The 22,894-nt window shown below is 41.3% G+C and overlaps 1 protein-coding gene across 6 annotated transcripts in view; it reads right to left on the bottom strand.

The window, feature by feature from the left end:
- Positions 1-7,602, bottom strand: part of btbd7 (BTB (POZ) domain containing 7) — a 48,276-nt gene extending 40,674 nt beyond the window's left edge. For 2 of the 6 annotated variants that reach the window (XM_072568303.1, XM_072568311.1), the window contains exons 1-3: positions 7,496-7,599; positions 299-360; positions 14-146 (exon numbers count right to left, since the gene is read on the bottom strand). The gene's annotated coding sequence lies outside the window, so the exon portion shown is untranslated. Of the gene's footprint in view, positions 1-13; positions 147-298; positions 361-7,495 lie in introns of all 6 variants that reach the window. The other 4 variants (XM_072568306.1, XM_072568305.1, XM_072568304.1 and 1 more) reach the window with 4 other exon arrangements.
- Between the last annotated feature and the right edge of the window lie 15,292 nt (positions 7,603-22,894).

The raw sequence follows: 22,894 nt of genomic DNA, 5'->3' as shown, positions 1-22,894 counted from the left end.
CCAAAACACTTGCCTTCAATCTGTCCAGATACTGAGCTGCAAACAGAGCCATTAAATTTACATGATGTCCTGCTGTTAAGGTTGGCAAGACCTGTATTATTCCAACATGCGATTTCTTGATCAGTGGTAGTCACTGCACTCCTTACCTGCATATAATAGGACAAATATATTTGAAAATATGTTATATGCATAAGCCCACTTAAACTATAAAAGGGGGCCAATAGCTTAGTTGGCTGAACATATGGCTCCCAATGCAGGGTGATGCCAAGAGTGTGGATTCAATTCCTGCTGAGCTTACCATGAAGGACTCCCCTTCTCAACCTCGCCCCTTGCCTCAGGTTAAATCACCAGCAGTCATTTCTGTAATGACAGAGTGGCCCTTTAGTCTGATAGGACTATGGCAACTTCATCTTCACAACAGAAAATAACTTTATACCATTTTGGATGCTTAACCTACCCCTGACAATGAGATTGCATTCCTAAACACACACAAAAGTAGACAATATAATGGTACTGATTAACAATTGGTACTGGAATCATAATTGTTTCACTTTAAAATGTATTTAATATCATCTAAAGATAAATGCTCATGTTTTCATTTTGAAAGGACATGCTGCAATAGCATTAGTTTCAACAATACACTGTGGCTGCAACATGCACCATCTACAAAATACACTGCAGCAATATTCCCAGATTTCAACAGCACATTTCAAGAAACCCATGAATACTGCTACTTAGGACAACGATAGCGTCACAAAACTGGCCCTTTTCTCAAAGTTGTTCCTTTTTCTCAAAGTTACTGTGTCCTTGATTTTTTTCCAGAGGGGTCATAAAACAGGCCAGGCTCTGAAATAGCCGAGTTGGTGGAGAGGTGAATGGTTTACTGGGGCCCTTTTTGTTTACCCAAAGGCTTTCATGGTTTAGAAATAACTTGTATAATGAAAAGGGAACTGGCCAGTCCAGATAGCGGTGGTTTTATTTGGTTCGGTTGCAGCAGGGGATGTGTGAAACAGGCTGCTGACTTCTCTCTCTCCCCTGGCAAACTCTAAGTTGGCTGTGTCATGTTTTACTGCTTTTGCTAAAGGATGTGTGTATTGGGACTGTTGCGTGTATTTTTGGAATAGCATCATTAAGTCGGGTTTTGATAGGATAAGTTTTTTTTTTAAGATTACTTACAGTGTGGAAACAGGCCCTTCGGCCCAACAAGTCCACACCGCCCCGCCGAAGCGCAACCCACCCATACCCCTACATCTACCCCTTACCTAACACTACGGGCAATTTAGCATGGCCAATTCACCTGACCTGCACATCTTTGGAGTGTGGGAGGAAACCGGAGCACCCGGAGGAAACCCACGCAGACACGGGGAGAATGTGCAAACTCCACACAGAGAGTCGCCTGAGGTGGGAATTGAACCCGGGTCTCTGGCGCTGTGAGGCAGCAGTGCTAACCACTGTGCCACCGTGCCACCCAAGTTATTGTGTATTCTATTTTCTGTTCTTTGTGTTTCATTCCGTAATATTATAAATAAATTTTGTTTGTCTAAAACCTGGCAATCGACCCAGCTAATTCACACCAGGAATATCTACTATACACTTCGCTAAACAAATAGCGCAGTTACGGTCTGGACTACCTGCTTAAAAATGTTTTAAGGGTCTGGCCTAGTCCATAACAGTAGCAAGGAAGACCACAATCTGCCAACTCCACATTGCTCTGACTTAAATATGGTGTTGACCCTACATCACTGGGCCAAAACCAAACAATACTTGTACATCTATGGCACATGGACTACAGTGGATCACCAGCAGCAGCTCATCATCTCAAAAGACAAGAAGGAAAGGACAAGAAATATTGGTCTTGCTAGCACTGTTCCCTCTGAACTGCATGACAATCTGAAGGCTCCATGCACAAGTCAGACCCTATGTTACAATGCATAAATGGTGATACAAAAATAAAAGGGGCTGTGCAATTAAGTCATTTGTGCATGACAAAACAAAAATGATAGTATGTTGCTAGCCAGCAACATGCATCCCGATGAGAAAATAAATGTGCTGGTGAGCATCAGGCAACCTTTAAGAGATGGAAAAAAGGACGTATTGTAAAAGACAGCCATATCTTGACCACAATCACATTTCATTTGAAAAAGCACCACAAAGTCTTGAGTAAGAACTGAACGGAAATTTGAAATTCTTTCTCACTTAATATTTAAAATAAATCTTTAAGGAAAGCATGCATTCAGATTGCTACAGACAGATTTTAAGATTCCAGACACTAAGTGTCTATACATAAAGGCATTTAATACAGTACTGCACAGAGGACTACTTAATAAGATAAGAATCCATAGTGTTGGGGATAGTACATTAACATGATGGAGGACTGACTAGCAGAAGACAGAGAATTTGAATAAAGGGGACATTTTAAATTTTAGCAATCTACAACTAGCATATAGTGTGACAGGGATCAACACTGGGGCCATAGCTATTTATAACATACATTGATGTTAAGGTTGAAGGTGAGAGGAGAAAGATTTAAAAGGAACCTGATGGGCAACCTTTGTTTTTACACGGACCAAGGTGAGTGTATGGAATGAGCTGCTAGAGGTGGTGGAGGCAGGTACAATTACAATATTTAAAAGGCATCTGGATGGGTACATGAAGAGGAAGAGTTTAGAGGAATATGAGCCAATGGGACTAGATCAGCTTAGGATATCTGGTCCATGTGGACGAATTGGACTTATGCACCTGCTTCCATGCTGTATGACTCTATAGTGACTTGGATGACAGAAGTGAATGTACAATTGTCAACTTTGCAAATGATATTAAAATAGGTGGGAAGGCAAACAGTAAGGATGTCCACAGAACAATATAGACAAAAACATGGCATATGGAATATAATGCGAGAAAATGTGAGGTTTTGTACTTTAGAAGGAAGAATACTTAAATGGAGAAAAGCTGCAGCACAGAGGGATTTGTGGATCCTCATGCATTACTTGCAAAAGGTAAGCACCCAAGTTTAGCAGGTCATAGAAATAGCAAATGGAATGTTGGCCCTTATTTCAAAGGGAGTGGACTCTAAAGATAATAAGGTCTTGCTAAATCTATACAAGTTGTAAGTTAAACCACATTTGGAAGACAGTGAACAGTTTTAGTTCCCCTCTGTAAATAAAGATGTTGGACGCAGTTTAGAGATGATGTCCTATAGTTGATCCTAAGTATGGAGGGACTTTATTATGAGGAAAGGTTGAGCTTATATGCATTGAAGTTTAGAAGAATGAGAAAAACTTATTACAAATTAAGATTCTTCGGGATTTTGACAAGGTAGATGCAGCAAGGTTGTTTGCCCGAGGAGGGTAGTGAACTTAGAGTCATAGAGATGTACAGCATGGAAACAGATACTTCGGTCCAACCGGTCCATGCCGACCAGATATCCCAACCCAATCTAGTCCCACCTGCCAGCATCCAGCCTATATCCCTCCAAACCCTTCCTATTCATATAACCATCCAAGTGCCTCTTAAATGTTGCAATTGTACCAGCCTCCACCACATCCTCTGGCAGCTCATTCCATACATGTACCAGCCTCTGCGTGAAAAAGTTGCCCCTTAGGTCTCTTTTATATCTTTCCCCTCTCACCTTAAACCTATGCCCTCTAGTTCTGGACTCCCCAACCCCAGGGAAAAGACTTTGTCTATTTATCCCATCCATGCCTCTCATAATTTTGTAAACCTCCATAAGGTCATCCCTCAGCCTCCGACGCTCCAGGGAAAACAGCCCCAGCCTGTTCACCCTTTACCTGTAGCTCAGATCCTCCAACACTGGAAACATCCTTGTAAATCGTTTCTGAATCCTTTCAAGTTTCACAATACCGTTCCGATAGGAAGGAGACCAGAATTGCATGCAATATTCCAACAGTGGCCAAACCAATGTCCTGTACAGCTGCAACATGACCTCCCAACTCTTGTACTCAATACTCTGACCAATAAAGGAAAGCATACCAAACACCTTCTTCACTATCCTGTCTATCTGCGACTCCACTTTAAAGGAGCTATGAACCTGCAGTCCAAGGTCTCTTTGTACAGCAACACTCCCTAGGACCTTACCATTAAGTGCATAAGTCCTGCTAAGGTTAGCTTTCCCAAAATACAGCACCTTGCATTTATCTGAATTAAACTCCATCTGCCACTTCTCAGACCAATGGCCCATCTGGTCCAGATCCTATTGTAATCTGAGGTAACCCTCTTCGCTGTGCACTATATCTCCAATTTTGGTGTAATCTGCAAACTTACTAACTGTACCTCTCATGCTCGCACCCAAATCATTTATGTAAATGACAAAAAGTAGAGGGCCCAGCACCGATCCTTGTGGCACTCCACTGGTCACAGGCCTCCAGTCTAAAAAACAACCCTCCACCACCACCCTCTGTCTTCTACCTTTGAGCTAGTTCTGTATCCAAATGGCTAGTTCTCCCTGTATTCCATGAAATCTAACCTTGCTAATCAGTCTCCCATGGGGAACCTTGTTGAACGCCTTACTGAAGTCCATATAGATCACATCTACAGCTCTGGTCTCAATCTTCTTTGTTACTTCATTAAAAAACTCAATCAAGTTTGAGGGACATTATTTCCCACGTACAAGGCCATGTTGACTATCCTGAATCAGTCCTTGCCTTTCCAAATACACGTGCATCCTGTCCCTCAGGATTCCCTCCAACAACTTGCCCATCACCGAGGTCAGGCTCACTGGTCTATAGTTCCCTGGCTTATCCTTATCACCCTTCTTAAACAGTGGCACCACATTTGCCAAGAAGTCTTCCGGCACTTCTTGTGGAATTCTTTATAGCAGAAGGCTAACATGGTTGGGCTAAGTATATTCAAGGCTGAGACAGATTTCTAAACATTATAGGAATCAGGGTAACGGGGATACAGCTGGAAAGTGGTATTGAGGATTATCAGATCAGCCATGAACTAACACTGATTGGTGGACATGATTTAATGGGCTAAATAGCCTACTTCTGCTCCTAAATAATACATTTGGCTTTAAATTTTCAATTTTAAAACACTTTCAAACTGTTTAAATGAGCTTCATACTAGAAGTATTTGCATTTTGGAATATTTTAACAGCTTATTGTAATCTTAACACCATATGGACAGGTACAATAGGCTTCTTAGAAAAGCTGCCCATTTCAGCCTCTGCAATTATGACCTTAAAAACTTCTTACAGTCAGCACAATCATTGTTGTACATATACTGTTATCCACAAAGAAAAAAAATCACTTTCATAATTCACATTAAGGAGCTTGAAATTCAGAAACCTTGTTATCTTACAACTTGTCGAACCATGATGTTATCTAGCTAAAGGAAAACTATGCAGTAGCAGAAAGATTGGTACAAGACAACACAGATTTAGAGAGGCAACATGAAGAGAAATTATCTTGTGTGGCAAGTGTTTATATGTTGGAGTGCACTGCCAGAAAAGGTGGTGGAAATCAAGTTGATAACTTTCAAAATGAAAACTGAATAAGCAATTGAGAGGAAAAAACTGCAAGGCTCTAGGGATAAATCAGGGGAAAGGGATGAATTAGATACCTTTCTGAAAGAGCCAGTAGGACATGAAGGGCCAATGCTGCAAAGCTACATAATGATAAAAGCATTCAGTTCGGCCAAAGGACCTGCTTCTGTGTTCTATGACACTATGATTCCATTTTGAGAACTGATGCAGCAAAACTGAATGTGCTGCCATTTTGAACTGTAACTATTGACAAGAGTATGGTTAAAAATGTGACAAGAAAGGTTTGTATACAGGAAGTAACATACATATGTAGAACTGCATGTGCATATACACAAATGCCTACACTGCTGCCTCCCTAGGATTACTCTCAAGTTCCTAACCACCTTCATGCATTCATTTCTATCAGCAGAAACAAGGTGATGGGAAGTCATCTCAGAATCCTCTAACACTCCTCTGATTAAGGCTTCTGTAAATTGGCAAGACCTAACATTCAAGAAGTGGTTGATAGCACACACTGATAGGCAACTAGGGGAGATAAGTTTTTTAAAAATTGTCTCAAATGTTTTAACAAATGCATATCCAACAAGTTACAAACCAAAACTATCCCTGTTAAGTACTATGTGATCCCAACTAAGTCAATTCTACATTTGGTAGAAGTACTGCACGAGAGCTTTTACTCCTCATTGCTATCCTACAGCTGTTTGACGAAACGTATAAATGTGGATAGTTGTAATCACAGTAAAAAGAAGTCAACTGATACCATTCAACTAGTTTGTTTCATGGCTACTTCAGCTAATGTACATTGAATGGCTTGACTGCTTTACCACAATTCAGTACTCCTCAAATCTTCCTTCTATTATACAATTCTAATTGTTTGAGATTGAGGTTTTTCATATTGGAAGTCAACACCTACTGTAAATTGAGAAAGTGGGCATGCAACTACAAAACTATTTTACAAAATAATAAATTGTACGCATATTCCAAAGCACCACAAGGCCTGTCTTAGGACTGTCCTAATATCAATATTCTACCAACAGCAGGCCACATGCAAGAGCACGAAATACTAACATAAATAGTGTTATTAAACACATTCAGATTGTTCATAGCCCATAAATCTGAACAAACTCCAAGTCTCTAAGCAGCAAAATAAATTCATCTGAACATCAACATATTCCCTAATGCCAAAATTAACCAATAACAATCACATTTTCTGCATTTTCCAGTCATTCTATTAACTTGAATACCTGCCCTGTGCCCAAGGAGGAAATAGTATGTGTGTGGGTGTGTATAAATAATGCATATGTCCTGCAGTGTCAAAGGTAGACAAGACCAGAAATCATATCTCTGGACTGTGACAGAACCAAAAAAAAACACAGGGAAGATATTCCATAAAAATTACACCCATTCTGACAGAACTCACCCAGTGAAAAATGCAGAAAAATGACTAATACTTATTACTCAGTTTGCACTCCTATTGCAGCCTACATGTTGCAGAAATTGTTCACTAACAGTAAAACAGATCTGTGCATGTGTGTTTTGGGGAGGACTGGGGGGTGCAGAAGACGACATGTCAGCAACCAGTTGCATACCCCATTCCACTTTAAACAGTTACCTCCCCACTCCCTTTAACTCTTCGATGCGATTCGGAGGGATGCAAATTGCATGCAATTGCATCCAGTGTCCCCCAGAATCTTAGCAATTAGGGAGAAGCAGCTCCACTGGGAACCTGAAAACGCCTCCCCCTCTCCAAACCATTCCCAAAACCCGGGTGCAATTCCGCGGCTCAAGCAATATGTTGTGAATGCTACCAATAACTAGAAGTCTCCACTCTCTCCTCCCCACACACACCCACCCACAATGACACAAACGTGGACAGCCCCTTCAATCACTACCCTCTCCTCCTCCAGACAGAGGCAGCGCAGGGGTAGAGGGAAGCTGCCGACACCGGGGACCCCCGAGCTCGCTCTCCTGGGCCGACGGGGCCTCCTTTACCTGAACTTTTTCCGCCGCTCTTTCTTTCCCAGCCAGAGTAGCCGGGTTCAGCAGAGTAGACCTTTGCCCTTCCAGCTCTTTCCCAAACACCCCCTCCTCCTCCGTCGCCACCACCACCTCCTCCTCCTCCTCCCCTCTCTCTCTCTCTGCCCCCCTCCTCACACTCCGGACTGGGCCCGCAATCCTCCCCTTCCAACAAAATGCCCGAGGCAGCTTGCTCAGCACAGACCCGATCCGCTACCGCCTCGAACCCCGCTCCGAACCCACATCCCCATCACCTCTCCCTCCCCAACCCTGCCGCCCAAACCCCCGGCTGATTGGACCACAAGCCCAAACCACGCGTCCAATCGGAGGCTGCGTTACTGAAAGACCCGCTCCTTGTCTCACCAGGCCCTCTCCGATTGGGTCAAGAGAGCTCCCCAACTGCGAGGCTCCAGCCGCCCCCGGAGGCCGCCGACGACATCGCCACCGAGCGGTGCCCCGCGGGAGAACGCGCCGACACCGCCACAGCCACCGGCTCCGTCGCTAAGCAACAGCACCAACATGAGAAGAGAGAATGAAAGCTTTGTGCTTTCCTCCTGTGAACGGATTAACGTCTGAGTGGATCGCATTAACTGGAAGGACGAAGGCTGAGTGGGTTGCGATTGTTGCTTGAATCCTGATTTAAAAGAAACAAACACAAGCCAGGTTTAGAATTAAGATATTTAAACTTTAACTCAAGACACTTTCTGTGTCACACTGAGACCTGACCCCTTTTTGTCCTTATGTTTCTTTCAGGCGAGAACAGAGCTGCTGTGTATCTTCAACATTTTCTGATTTATTTATCTAAATTCACACTTTTTAAAAATCTCAACTCGAAGATTGGCTTATAGCCTTCAAATCACTCCCACATAATTACTCGGGTTTACAGCCTTCACTCACTCCCACATCATTATGAGTTGAATTTACATTTTTATAATAAACGTGTTGCTTAATATTGAAGACAGTATATTCTCCACAGCTCTTAAAAAAACTGAATGTGAATGACGTAGAGCTACAAAAACAGAAATTTCTGGAGAAATTCAGCAGGTCTGACAGCATCACTGGATAGAAAGCAGAGTTAACATTTTAAGTCTAGCTACGCTTTTTCATAATTTCAGGATAAGAGCTACTTGTGACTTTTGCCATACAAAATCACAGAATTGTTCGATCATCGGCTGCGCAGGTTGTACAACATCAAATATATTTTAAAATAAACAGAAAGTGCTGGAGAAACTCAGCCGATCTGCCAGCATCTGTGGAGAGAGAACAGAGTTAACATTTCGAGTCTTCATCAAACTCTGAACATAAACTCTTTTTTTCTCTACAGATGCTGACAGACCCTGCTGTATTTCTCCAGCTCTCTGTTTTTGTTTAATATTTTGAATCTACTATGACTTCTTCAGAACAGTTAAATATACTTCAGTATTCTTGCTTAAAGACTGATTATATTTAAACACAGAAAAAAAGAAGCAAGATCAAGAACTAAATTGATTTTGATTTGGGTAAATTAATATTGCAAAGCAATTGGAAATACATGGAGCAATGAAAAATATAACATAAAACCAACTACAGAAATTAAATTTGACAGATTCAAGTTATTAAATATGATTGAGATAAAATAAATGTAAACATCGTGGAGAGACAGTAGCTCAGTGGTGATATCACTGCATTAGTAATCAAGAGCTTTCATCTAATGTTCTTGGGAGATGTTCTTTGAACTCCATAGTGGCAGATGATGAAATTTGAGTTCAATAAAAATCTAGAATTCAAAGCGAGTGTAATGGCAACCATGTAATATTTAGTTCACTAATGTATTCTTGAGGAAAGATCTACTATCCTTACCCTGTCTGGCCTACATGTTGATGCCACACCTTGATTTTTAAAAATCATCTCGCAAACCATTCAATTCAAAGGCAAATCAGATTTGGGCAACAAATGCTGGCCTTGCTTTTCATCCCGTATCCCTTGCTAGAATAAAGAAAAGATACCTATAAGTTTTGGAATATCCACAAGGGAAGTGCCTCACAGGAGGCATGATGTGAAGTTCTATGAAAAGAAATTCAGCGACATGAATAGAAAGTAAGCTGTTGAACAGAAGCCTGAGGTTAATAAGTTTTGCTAATGTTAGAAAAGCATTGTAGAGGAATTTTGCCCACTTTATTTCTTGATTGATAATTGTGGACTTTACCACAGGGAGCACAATATCAAAACCGATAGCATGAAATTAAGAATAAATAGCAAGAAAGATGATGAATTACTTCATCAAGGCATAAAAGAGATTAGGTGACCAGGCAGAAGGAGGCAAATGTAATTTAGTGCAGAAAAACTGAGGTAATGAATTTTCAAGATAAACAATGAAAAGGATTACCCATTTAAAGAGAAAGATCCTGACATTTCCAAAGGCACAGAGACAGTGAGAAGCTTCTTTTTATGGAGACAGATATAATTTAAGAAAGGACATTTTGGATTTTGTAAATTGGAAAGAACGCAAGAGCAAAGAGGCTTTGATAAATTGAATGTTTATCAGTTTACTTTGGTTTATATTAGATAAAAAGTGTGATTTTTCATCTTGCCTTATCTGCAAGTTCGAGAGGCGATCCATTCACCATCTTGAACATTCATAATTTTTACCAAGATCACGTCGACCTTCACAGAAATGGAAAGACTTGTATTTATTTGGCATATTGCAGGATGTCCCATTGTGATTTACAGCCAAAGTAGTACTTTGGAAATATAGTCACTGTTGTAATGTAGAAAATGTGGTAGCTACTTGTGCACAGTCAATTCCCACAATCTAAATATTTGGGTTTATTTCTTCTCAGTAATGACATCCATATCAAATGAAGATGTCATTTACATAATTTACATTTCGTTTTAAACATATACAAACAGTACACAAACATGTACAGGATAACACTTTGCTACCATTGTAGGTAGCCATATTGATTCATAGCCATAGGATATTCATATTTATCGCTGACATTGCAAAGTATTAGCAGAAAATGTGAATCATTCTAGAGAATTCCTTTTCATTGTATTTAATGTGCTGGTAATATGACCAATATTTAGTTTATCTTTGTATGACTAATCCAAAATCAGAAATATTTTAATAAGGTGCATCTTTCATTCTTCCATGCATAGAATATATACTTAGTAAGTATTCCATTCAGCAACAGCAAATGGATATTAATCCAGCTTTCCAAGGTCATCTCAAACAATGTAGATTGTTGTGGTTCTGTTCGCCGAGCTGGGAATTTGTGTTGCAAACGTTTCGTCCCCTGTCTAGGTGACATCCTCAGTGCTTGGGAGCCTCCTGTGAAGCACTTCTGTGATCTTTCCTCCAGCATTTGTAGTGGTTTGAATCGGCAGCCTCCAGTTGTCAGTTCCAGCTGTCCGTTGCAGCGGCCGGTATATTGGGTCCAGGTCGATGTGCTTATTGATTGAATCTGTGGAAGAGTGCCATGCCTCTAGGAATTCCCTGGCTGTTCTCTGTTTGGCTTGTCCTATAATAGTAGTGTTGTCCCAGTCGAATTCATGTTGCTTGTCATCTGCATGTGTGGCTACTAAGGATAGTTGGTCGTGTCGTTTCGTGGCTAGTTGGTGTTCATTTGAAATTATTTTAAGAACAGTAGGAATGGACTGATAAGAAAGCTTATTTTTTCATAACGTGAGAAGATTTGATGTATTTGCAAAAAGACCAGAAGGACCAATGTAGTCTGGGTTCCATTAGGGTCAGTTGACGCTTGATTTTATCATAGCCATGGTCCACAGAGGACTTAGAACTGAACTCCAAATGACAGGTGGGAGTGACTGACCTTGACATCAAGCATTTGACCAAGTGTGGCACCTTGGCAAAATTGAAGTCAGGGAATCATTGAGAACTCTCCACTAGTCAGTGTCATATCTGGTACAAAGGAAGATGATTGTTGTTGTAGATGCCCAATTATTTTAGCTCCAGAATATTTCTGCAGGAATTCCTCAGGGTAGTGAACTGGGTCCAAACAACTTCAGCTGCTTTAATGACCTTCCCTCCACCAGAAAATTGGAGGTGGGGGTGTTCACTGATGATTGCACAGGGCTCTGCCCCCCCTCACTACTTCTACCTAAGAACATAAGAAATGTTACCATTTGGCCTCTAAAGTTCTTCACTTCAATATGATCATGGTTGATCTGATTCTGGCCTTAATTCACTTTACTGTCTGCTTTCACATTACCATTGATGCTCTTGTAGATCAAAAATCTCTAACTCAGATTTGAATAGTTTCAATGATCCAACCGTCACTTGCTTTCTGGGTTAGAGAATTCAAATGATTTATGAACTTAGCAAAGAAACTCCCTTCAACTCTGACTTAAATGGGAGGCACCTTATTCTGAAACCGTGCCCCTATTTTTAGATTCCTTATGAGAGCAAACATCCTCTCAGCACCTGTTATGTCAAACCTCCTAATGATCTCATATGTTCCAATAAGATACCTATAATTCTTTAAGATCCAAGTATAGGCCCACGTTGCTTAACTATTCCACGTAAGACAACACCTATATGCCACAATCAACTTCGTGACCCTTCTCCGAAGTGCCACCAATGCAAATAAATTACTCCTTAAATAAAGAGACTTAAAGCGTTCACAGTATCTAAGTGTGGTCTCCCCAAACCCTTTATAGATGTAGTAAAACATCCCTACTGTGACAGTCCTCTTGTCCTCTTATTATACTTTGCCAACATGTTATTAAAACAGTCTGTGTCTATATACAACATGTCCTGCAGCTGATAAGTGGCAAGTATTGTATTTTCACAGTTATGTCCAACGGTCCCTCTAAGTGGCACAGCAATTCTAAGGGTCTGCACATGGAAATCGGCATGCTGATACCATTCACAGCATTAACATTTGGTTTCGGAAGTCACTGATGAGGAAAAGAGAAAAGGGAACATATGTCATATCCTCCTGAGCAATTTGGGATACTTTAGGTATTCCATCCTTTTTATTGGGGTGAGTCTAAATTATTGCTATCATTAGGGGAAAGAGGTCACAGGAAGACTTCAGCCTAAGATAAGTTTAGTCTTGATAAACAGTAAAGATTTATTACAGAGAGGTGAATAGTTAATTATGTTACATCTAAGATACATGATCACCTTTTGTGAGACATCATCAACTCACTTTACAAGTAAGTACATCTCATTGTTATCCAGATGGACATAGCACTGTATCAATTGATACTGTAACACTGGAACATGTATTAGCAATCGAATAAAAATTGGTTAGCTCCCCCAAGGAACCCAGTCTTTTAAATCTGGATGAACAAAACTTAACTCATAATCTTGGTTAAACCTTTCATGTTTTAAACTATAGAATATTTCCCTACAAACTTATTTTTTCTAGGCATTAACTTCTTTATACAATTGTTTCAAATAAGTGAAGGTTTACTCCTTCCCTCAGGCCTCCAACTTTATAAATGGCTGAGGACTTGGTTAGGATGAAAGTTTGTGCTTTAGATGAAACGTTTAGGTACAGTTTGGTGTTATACTGGAACCTTAGTGGATCTTTGATTTCCTAAATTCTCCTTACAGAGGACATCCTCTGGCATCAACGTTACTGTTGAATGTTTCTTCAAATCATATCAGAGAAGACAGTTGTATCTCTGAAAAACTTAATCTTCTCCTTTTGAAATTGTGATGAGGTAGACACATCATCTTTCAATTCTCTCATGTAAACCTTTGGATAACCTAGTCATTTTATGAGGTTTAATTACAGACAATAAAAGATATTGTGCTATTTGGATACTGTTTCTTTTAAACAACCGATTTGTCTGCATCATGGGTCAAATCCTAGTGACTGTGCTGTTAAGAATATCAGATAAGCAGATTATGAAGATTCATCTGTTCCTCCAAGCATGTGAAATTAGTAGTATCTTCACATCTCTCGATCGTAAGGAGTTACTAGACATCAAAGTAATTAATCTCAAGTGGAGAGTACTTTCTATAGGGTTCAAAGAGTTTTCCACTATGTCTTATTAATTTGGCAAGCTATGCTAATCATTGATATTTGTCATTTGAGCTGGTTCAGGGTCTTCTACATATTCCTGCTCAGAATTGGAAGTGTTGGTTTCTGACGATGTACCCATTTCCCATAGTGTATGCATCTGTAAATCTCAGCATTCCTGTAATTTTAAGCTGATTCTGTCTGTGCCATGAAGTTCTTCGTTAATAAGTTGTAATTTCATATTCTTTGGTTGAAAAATGTTATTTCAGATAACACTGTAAAACATTCCCTGATGCCAAGTTTGAACTTAGGTGGATGACAATTAACTTACATGGTCTGTGTCATATCTGATTCAGATAAGTCAGATATTACCCCTAGAAGAAGTTAGTTCTCATTTTTCGAAGGGTGTATATCATATAATGATAAATGTTCTAATCAAAGTGCACTTTGGTAGTCTGGATTTTCTTCCAAATATGCCTGCTGTAAGGTATTAACCTCTTTATAATGTAAATAAGCATTATTAATTCTGTGGTTTAATGGTTAAGCAAAATTTAAGTACATCTCTGATAATGACATAGATGATTCCTGTCCTCTACTTTTTCTCTATGATTTTTGCAATATTTCAAATTTTACTGTTACTGTGTGGATGTAGGTTTGCTCGTTGAGCTGGAAGGTTCATTTTCAGACGTTTTGTCACCATACGAAACATCTTCAGTGAGGCAAAAGTGAGGACTGCAGATGCTCGACATCAGAGTCTAGATTAGAGTAGTGCTGGAAAAGCACAGTGTGTCAGGCAGCATCCGAGGAGCAGGAAAATCAATGTTTCGGGCAAAAGCCCTTCATCAGGAATGTAGGCAGGGACCTTTCGGGGTGGAGAGATAAATGGGAGGGAATGGGACTGGGGAGAAGGTAGCCAAGAGTACAGTAGGTGGATGGAGATGGGGATGAAAGTGATAGGTCATTCAAAAAGTCAGGATATATGGGATGCAGGGAGATTTGGCTATCTGGATTCAGAATTGGTTGGCTGACAGAAGGCAAAGAGTAGTTGTAGATGGAAAGTATTCTGCCTGGAGGTCAGTGTTGAGTGGGGTCCCGCAGGGCTCTGTTCTTGGGCCTCTGCTCTTTGTAGTTTTTATAAATGACTTGGATGAGGAGGTTGAGGGGTGGGTTAGTAAATTTGCAGATGACACAAAGGTTGGAGGTGCCGTTGATAGTATTGAGGGCTGCAGCGTGACATAGACAGGATGCAGAGCTGAGCTGAGAAATGGCAGATGGAGTTAAACCTGGATAAAAGCGAAGTGATGCATTTTGGAAGGTCGAACTTGAATGCTGTATATAGGATTAATGACAGGATTCTTGGCAGTGTGGAGGAACAGAGGGATCTGGGTGTGCAAGTATATAGATCCCTCAAAGTTGCCACCCTAGTAGATAGGGTTGTTAAGAAACCATATGATGTTTTGGCTTTCATTAACAGGGCTACAACTCTACAAGTCCCTGGTGAGACCACACTTGGACAATTGTGTCCAGTTCTGGTTACCCTACTATAGGAAAGATACAGAGGCTTTGGAGAGAGTGCAAAGAAGATTTACCTGGATGCTGCCTGGACTGGAGGGCTTGCCTTATGAAGAAAGGATGAATAAGCTCGGACTTTTCTCTCTGGAGAGAAGGAGGAAGAGAGGAAGAGAGGAGACCTGATCAAGGTATACAAGATAATGAGAGGAATAGATAAGGTCAATAGCCAGAGACTTTTTCCCAGGGCAGGATTGACTGGTACGAGGGGTTATAGTTTTAAGATGTTAGGAGAAAGGTATAGAGAGGACGTAAGAGGAAGGTTCTTTATGCAGAGAGTTGTGAATGCATGGAATGCGTTGCCTGTGGTGGTGGTGAAAGCAGAGTCATTTAAGCAACTGCTGGACATGCACATGGATAGCAGTGAGTTGAGGGATGCGTAGGTTAAGTTACTATATTTTACATTAGGATTAACTCTCGGCACAACCTCCTGGGCCAAAGGGTCTATTCTGTGCTGTACTTTTCTATGTTCTATGTTCTATATTCTAGGTCAGAGAGGAGTGTGGAGCAGATAGGTGGGAAGGAAGATTGGCAGGTAGGACAGGTCATGAGGATGATGCTGAGCTGGAAGGGGTAAGGAAGGGGGAGAGGAAATGAGGATACCGGTGAAGTCCACATTGATGTCCTGGGGTTGAAGTATTCTGAAGCAGAAGATGATGCGTTCTTCCTCCAGGCGGATGGTGGTGAGGGAGTGGCAGTGGAGGGGGCCCAGGACCTGCATGTCCTCGGCAGAGTGGGAGGGGGAGTTGAAATGTTGGGCCGCGTGGCGATGGAATTGATTGGTGCGGGCGTCCTGGAGATGTTCCCTAAAGCACAATCCTAACTCCTTCCCAAGATCCACAAACCTGACCACCCTGGCCGACTCATTGTCTCAGCCTACCTCCTGCCCCACCGAACTCATCTCCATCTAGCTCGATACTGTCCTATCCCCCTAGTCTAGGAACTCCCCACATACGTTCGAGACACCATTCACACCCTCCACCTCCTCCAAGACTTCTGTTTCCCCAGCCCCCAACACCTCATCTTCACCATGGACATTCAATCCCTCTACACCTCTATCAGCCATGACTAGGGCCTCTAAGCCCTCCGTTTCTTCCTCTCCCGACATCCTCAACAATACCCTTCCACTCACACTTTCATTCGTTTGGCTGAACTGGTCCTCACCGTTAACAATTTCTCCTTCGAATCCCCTCACTTCCTCCAGACGAAAGGGGTAGCCATGGGCACCTGCATGGGCCCCAGCTATGCCTGTCGCTTTGTCCGCTTTCCACAAAGAATGTTCCCTCCGTGACTACCTGGTCAGGTCCATGCCCCCCCAATAACCCACCCTCCTGCCCTGGCACCTTCCCCTGCCACCGCAGGAATTGTAAAACCCGCGTCCACACCTCCCCCCTCACCTCCATCCAAGGCCCCAATTGAGCCTCCCACATCCATCAAAGTTTCACCTGCACATCCACCAATGTCATTTATTGTATCCGTTGCTCCCGATGCAGTCTCCTTTACATTGGGCACCTACTTGCAGAGCACTTTAGGGAACATCTCCAGGACACCCGTACCAATTAACCCCATTGCCCCGTGGCCCAATATTTCAACTCCCCCTCCCACTGTGCCAAGGACATGCAGGTCCTAGGCCTCCTCCACCACCACTCCCTAACCACCCGACTCCTGGAGGAAGAACGCCTCATCTTCCGCCTTAGAACACTTCAACCCCAGGGCATCAATGTGGACTTCACCAGTTTCCTCATTTTCCCTCCCCCCCCAGCTTACCCCAGTTCCAACCTTCCAGCTCTGCACCATCCTCATGACCTGTCCTACCTGCCAATCTTCCTTCCCACCTATCCGCTCCACCCTCCTCTCTGACTTGTCACCTTCATCCCCATTTCCACCCTATTGTACTCTTGGCTACCTTCTCCTCTGCCTCAACCCACCCCCCCCCCCTCCCCATTTATCTCTCCACTCCGGATGCTCCCTGCCTTCATTCCTGCTGAAGGGCCTTTGCCCAAAACATCGATTTTCCTGCTCCTCGGATGCTGCCTGACCTACTGTGCTTTTCCAGCACCACTCTAATCTAGACCAACATCTTCAGTGAGCCTCCGAATAAAACATTGGTGGTGTAGCCCATTTTCTATTTATATGTATGAGCTTCCAAGGGTTGGTGATGTCATTTTCTATGGTGACATCATTTCCTATGTTGATGTCATTTCCTGTTAATTTTCTCGGGGGTGGTAAATGGGATCCAAATCAATATGTTTGTTGATAGCGTTCCGGTTGGATTCTCAAAACTTGCTAACTATTATTGTGTGTTTAAGAAAACATGTACCGTCGTGGAGTCATATAGTCATACAGCATGGAAACAAACCCTTCAGTCCAACTAGTCCATGCCATAATCCCAAACTAAATTGGTCCCATCTGCCTGCACTTGGCCCATATCCCTTCAAACACCTTTTATTCATACACTTACCTAATGTCCTTTAAATGTTGTAACTTAACCCGTATCTACCACTTCCTTTGGAAGATTATTCCACACACAAACGATTGACTGTATAAAACAATATCTCTTGTCTTTTTTAAATCCTTCTCCTCTCACCTTAAAAATATGCCCATATTCATAAAATTCCCCATCCTAGGGAATAGATACCTGCCATTCACCTTATCTAACTAAACCCCTCATGATTTTATAAACCTCTGCAATGTCAACCCTCAACCTTCAATACTCCAATGTAAAAAGTCACAGCCTATCCAGCCTCTCCTTATAACTCAAGCCCTTCATACCCAGCAATACCCTGGTAAATTTCTTCTGAACTCTCTCCAACTTAATAATATCCTTCCTATAACAGGGCAACCAGAACTGGACATAGGCCTCACCAATGTTCTGTACAACCTTAACATAATGCCTCAACTCCTATACTCAGAAGTCTGAGCAATGAAGGCAAGCGTGCTAATTGCCTTCTTTACAACCCTATATATATATGACGCAAACTTCAAAGAATTATGTACCTGAATCCCTGGGTCTCTGTTCTACAATATTACCTAAGGTCCTACTTTTGATTGTATAAGTCCTGCCCTTGTTTGTTTTACCAAAACTCAACACTTCCCATTTGTTCAAATTAAACTCTATCTGCCACTCTTCAGTCCATTGACCCAATTGATCGATATCTCTGAAATCTTGGATAACCTTCTTCACTGTCCTCTGTACCACCAATTTTGATGTAATCGGCAAACTTACTAACCATGCTTTCTATATTCTCATCCAAAACATTTACAACATGATAAACCAAAGTGGACCCAGCACCAATCTTTGTGGAACACAGGCCTCCAGTCCGAAAAACAACTCTCCACCATCATTCTCTGTCTCTTGCCGTTAAGTCAATGTTGTATCCAATTGGCAAGCTCATCCAGAAGCCCATGTGATCTACTTTACTAATTTTTTTGTTTTTACATTAAAAATATTCTTTTCTCTCCAAATATATTTTTAATAAGAATCCTTTTCAAAGTTTTTTTGCAGTTTTTCTCAATAATTTTAAATAATTTTAACAATGCTCATTTAATAAATTAAACAATTTAAGCCTTCTTTCAGCCTAAAATTCTTCCTCAATTGTAAGAATTTTAACCTTTGTCTCAGAAGCTTATCTGATTTTGTGTGACTACTGGCAGTAGGTTTTGCTAGGTTTATGATGCATATTTTCGTTCTTCTAGCTCTGCCAATTATCTACAAGGTCTAGACAAGCTTGTTCAATTGTTTTCAATATTTCTACCTGTTTTCAGCTTTTAGATTTTAGTGCTATTTTTATATATATATATATATATATATATATATACTGCTGATTGCTGGGCTGCTGCATTCCCAGAAACTGAGTTACTATGTGCTTTTTAACTGCCGAATATTTAAAGATACACTAACAGTTTTCCCAAATTGAATTTTTCTTTTTTCTTCTCATTGGATGGCTTTTGTAGAATTAAAGATTATCTTTAGACTACTGCTGATACCAAATTATATTGTTGCAAACTTGTCTGCCTGAACCATCTATGATAACTTTGGTAGACCCATTACTTCCAGTTCTTTTTTATTTGTTTGGGCTTAATTACTACTACCATGAGGGGAGGAATGCCCACAGAACATCTTCAGCAGAGGTGAGGCTCAATCTTGATGAATGGTAAAGATTTACTGCATAGTATTCCAATGCTAGTTGCATCTCAAATAGCTGATGGCCTCCTGTGAGACATCAGCTCTACTTAAGACTAAATACACATTTCTGTTAGCTAAGAGGACTCAGCACTAGAAAAAACTGACACTGAAGCACTGGAAATAGATTTTGGCAGCCAGTTAAACACTGGTTAGCTCCTCTCAGGACCAGTCCTTTATAAGAATGTTCAGGGACACCTCTGGAGCAGATGAGACTTGAACCCAGGTCTCCTGTCTCAGTGGCATGGAGACTACTACTGTATCACAAGAACCCATATCCCAATCTATAAAGTTTATCGTGTGATGCAAATAATCCTTTCCAGTACTGATATTATACAGCAGCAAGTAGCATTCACACCGCAAAAGTGCCAGACAATAACTATCTCTATCAAAAATATTGATCTTAACTGACATTGCCTTTACTGAATTTCCCCTATCATCAATGTATTGTGGGTCACCACTGATCAGAAACTGATCTGGAAGAATCATGTAAATACAGGGTCTACAAGAACGGATCCAAAGCTAGGATATCTGAGGTAAACCACTCACCTCCCTTGAGCCTATCATCTTCAAGACACAAATTTAGAATGTGGTGAAGTACCCCATACTCTCTAATTACCTGGATGACTCCAGTTTTTAACAATATAAACATGTTCAACACCATTCACAATAAAGCAACATTTTTGATTAGAGCCCTCCATTACCTTCAATATTATTACCTCTCTGTACCATTGACACACAGTGGTTGCAACATGCATTATTAATAAGATGCAGTGCAACAATTTGTAAGCTCCTTTGACAGCATCTTTAAAATTTGTGATCTCTTCCATCCACAGGGAAGATGCAATGGGTATATAGGAATACCACCACCTGCACGTTCTCCTCCAAGTCTCACACAATACTTGCTTGGAACAATATCACTGTCCCTTCACTGTCAGTGAGCCAAATTTCTGGAATTCCTTTTCCAACAGCATTGCATTCCTAGCCTAACCAGTGAAATTCACATCTCATGAAAGAATAAAAAGTAAGTATACTCTTACCTTTTGCTGGAATTAAGTTCTACATTTATCAACTTAATTAGAGTGTAATTTATCAAGCAAATCAAAACTTAAACTGTGAGATAATTTGGCAATCATGGTTCCAATTTTGCGCTGAGGCAAAGCAGTTTTAATGTTATATCAATCTAATTGTAATCTTAGTGACAAAACAATCTGAATCTGAATATTTGCAATAATACATAACTTCTAAAATACATTATTAAACCGCTTCTTACACCTTTTAAAAATTGGCCACAAGTGCCATTTTAATTTGACCTGAATTTTTCACTGACCAGTTTTTATTACTGTGTAGATGGGAAATGTGCATTGAGACCCTGTGGAATTCCCATGCACACAAAAGGAACTGTTGGGAAACTAAAGTTAGAAATCACACAACACCAGGTTACAGTCCAACAAGTTTATTTGGAAGTACAAGCTTTCAGAGCGCAGCTCCTTCATCAGGTAGCTCGTGGGGCAAATTCATAGGACACAGAATTTACAGGTATAGTGAAAGATCAAAGTGTCATACAACTAATGTGATGCATTGAACAAACCTAGATTGCTATTATGTCTTTTAACAACTTAGCATGGGTTGCAGGTTTCAATTTATTAATATGTAAATCCCAGAACTTGTTTCATGTCACATTCCTGAGATAACATAAGATTTTATAAAAAGTGACATCTCAGCTCAGACAATGCATTAAAGGTGTGAGGTTAGGGTCTGTCTGTATTCAAAACTTGAGTCAGACCGATTCTATTTCCAAAGTAGGAATTTATAAAATCTCATCTAGACTGACTGCCTGCAGATTGTGAGAAAGTGAGGACTGCAAATGCTGGAGATCAGAGACAAAATGTGTGACACTGGAAAAGCACAGCACATCAGGCAGCATCCAAGGAGCAGGAGAATTGAAGTTTCAGACATAAGCCCTTCTTCAGGTGTGTGGGTGGGGGAAAGAGGGTTGAGAGATAAATAGGAGGGTGGGGATGGGTTGGTGGAAAGGTAGCAGAAGGCAATAGGTAGGTGCAGTTGGGAGGGTGATAGTGATAGGTCGGAGGGGAGGGTGGAGCAGATAGGTGGGAAGGAAGATGGACAAGTAGGATAGTTCAACAGGGTTGTACCAAATTAGAAATTTGGATCTGGGATGAGGTGGGGGAAGGGGGATAAGGAAACTGGTGAAGTTGACGTTGATGCTGTGTGGTTGGAGGATCCTCCAGTCATCTGGTGGTTTGGATTAGGCGGTGGAGGAGGCCCAGGACTTGCATGTCTTTGGCAGAGTAGGAGGAGGAGTTGAAGTGTCGGCCACAGGGCGATTTCGATTCTCCCCTCCCCCATATCCCCACTTCCGTTGCTCTAGAACAGAACTGCCTCTCCACCCCTCCTGGAACTTCTTGTCCTTTCCCTCAATCCAGACCCACATATTTATCTCTCAGCCCCCTCCCCCTCCACATTGCTGATGAAGGGCTTATGCCTGAAACATCGACTCTGCTGCTCCTCGAATGTTGCCTGACCTGCTTTGCTTTTCCAGCACCATCTTTTCAACTACCTACAAATTGTGTGCTTTTGGAACAAAATAGAATGTATCTGCAAGTTGAAGTTTGTGTTGGACGATTCCTCTACACTTGGAATGTTCTGAAAGTTCCCATTAAAATTGGAGAATTTAGCGGGTCCCAAATAAACTAAGCAAACAATTATACAGTGAAAGTTAGATTTTTAAATATGTAATTTAACTCCTGACTAACTATTCAGCTGACCTCTTACTTAATTCAATCATCCTTGTACTTCACCTCTCTAGACAATTTACAGCTCACGGACTCTGACTACACCTGCTCTGGACGCATTGCCCCTTATTCAGACCTGCTCCCCATTTCTCCTCACTCTCAATTCTCTCTTCCCCCATATCCCCCCTTCCATTTCTCTGGAACCGAACTGCCTCTCCACCCTCCTGGAACTTGTTCTCCTTTCCCACAATCCAGACCCACTGCCTCCCCTTCCCCCACTTCCGGGCCAATCTGCATACCCCATTCCCTTCCCCCAGCCTACCTTAGCACAGCATGATTTGCCTGGCCCCCTTCTAACCTTATATCCTGGCACACTACCCCTGACACCCTACCTTCTTACACACTTAGAATCCTACCCACCTGGCACCCATCCTATTTTGCACCCTACTTACCCAGCAGTCTTCCCCCTTTCATATACCCAGCTATCTGGCACCTTAATCTCTATCTTTACTATTTGATAGCAGCTGTTATCGTGGCTATCTGTTACTGTGGATTTTTAAAATTCAGAATAGAGTCTGTGACTGCTATGAACAGGGGCTATGATTAACCTCCATCTTAAAGCTCTGCACTATTAAGAGAGCCATCAGAAAAGTAATACACTACAGGCTATGCATTTCTGAAGGAGCCCTAATTGTAATCTTCTGACAGAAATGTGAAACTCTGTGGTATTGTAAAAGGGACAGAGTGGCAACATGCATGAGATTACCACTATTCAGAAAATCTGGACCATTAATGGGTGTTTAGATTTTCATTTAGTTGAGTACCTATTTTGTAAGACTGTTTTCATCTAGCCTTTCCTCTTAAAATGTTTTAACCTATGTCTATTTATAAG

Source organism: Chiloscyllium punctatum, chromosome 4, assembly GCF_047496795.1.
Source record: "Chiloscyllium punctatum isolate Juve2018m chromosome 4, sChiPun1.3, whole genome shotgun sequence".
Lineage (NCBI taxonomy): Eukaryota > Metazoa > Chordata > Chondrichthyes > Orectolobiformes > Hemiscylliidae > Chiloscyllium > Chiloscyllium punctatum.
Note: the sequence above shows the minus strand (reverse complement) of the source record. Positions and strands in the feature narration are given on the sequence as shown.